The following is a 1,547-nucleotide window of genomic DNA, read 5'->3' as shown; positions in this document are numbered from 1 at the left end:
GTTGATGACTTACTTTGAAAATCCTATAAAAGAAAAGATCATTTGGGCATCCTAGATTAAATATTCAATAGAATGGAAACCTATAAGCTTCATCTAAATCCAAAAAAGTGTGTATTCAGAGTTGTTTCTAGAAAGCTCCTAGGATACATTGTTTCTCAATGAGGCATTGAAGTGGATCTTGAGAAAGTAAAAGCAATACTTGATATGCCTCCTCCAACAAATCTAAAAACATTAAGAGGACTAGAAGGAAGATTATAGTCTATCCACAGATTCATTGTGCCACTGGTAGATAAGTGTCACTCCTTTCAACACCTCTTACGTAAGGGAGTATCCTTTCAACGAAACAAGCAATGCCAAGAATCATTCCAACAGCTCAAGGATTGTCTTTTACATCCACCAGTTCTAATGGCTGCTATTCTAAGCAAGCCATTCATTCTATACATATTTGCTATAGATACAGCATCAAGTACTCTTTTAGCCCAAAATGATGAACAAGGACGAGAGTGAGTCATATATTACATCAGCAAAACACTTGTTGGCTATGAACTAAATTATTCACTCATTGAATGAGCTTGTCTTGTTGTTGTCTTTGTAGCCCAAAAGTTGAGATATTACATGCTCCATCAGAAAACAATGCTCATCTCTAAGAGTGACCCACTAAAGTATCTCTTAAGTAGGGCTGCTCTCACAGGATGCTTAACCAAATGGGTCATGATCCTTAGTGAATTTGACATAGAATATGTAGACAGAAAGTAATCAAAGGGCAAGTGATAGCAGATCAGTTAGCAGAAGCACCTACAATAGTTGATCATCCTATGTTGATAGACTTTTCAAATGAAGCCATATTTAACATGGATGTAGCTAATGAATGGAAGCTTTACTTTGATGGATCACATACACAAAATGGTTCGAGAGCTGGCATTATGTTTATCACTCCCCAAGGAGACATAATCCCCAAGTCATACAGGATAACATTTCATTGTACAAACAACATAGCAGAATATGAGGCATTGATCATAGGACTCAAGATAGCTATCTAATGGAACATTCAACATTTACAAGTCTTTGGTGATTCCTAGTTGGTCATTCACCAAGTCAATGATGACTATGAAACCAGAGATGATAAGTTAATGCCTTACAATTAGATGGTAGACTTCCTTAAGTCTAAATTTGTCACTATCTCTTTTCATCAGCTACCAAGAATAAAAAAACAAGCAAACTGATGCTATGGCTACCATCACTTCTATGATTGATATGCCTCAGAATGTGGGACATTGTGAATTCTTTGTTGAGCAACTTTTGATTTTGGCATTCAAGCTCCCTCAATCTGAGTTTGTGTGCGAACTTGTTGGTCCCAATTCTCCTTTGTATCAATACATTTACGATTACCTACATGCTCAAATCCTACCATGATTATTGAGCCTTTATCCATCAAGCCACTAGATACATCATCATTGGTGACACCGTTTACAAGATATCCTTTGACCAAACCCTTCTTAGATGCCTTGACTCACAAGAAGCTAAAACTACCTTACATGAGGTTCACG

Source organism: Cupressus sempervirens, chromosome 3, assembly GCF_028749045.1.
Source record: "Cupressus sempervirens isolate cs-2001-9-10 chromosome 3, ASM2874904v1, whole genome shotgun sequence".
NCBI lineage: Eukaryota > Viridiplantae > Streptophyta > Pinopsida > Cupressales > Cupressaceae > Cupressus > Cupressus sempervirens.
Note: the sequence above shows the minus strand (reverse complement) of the source record.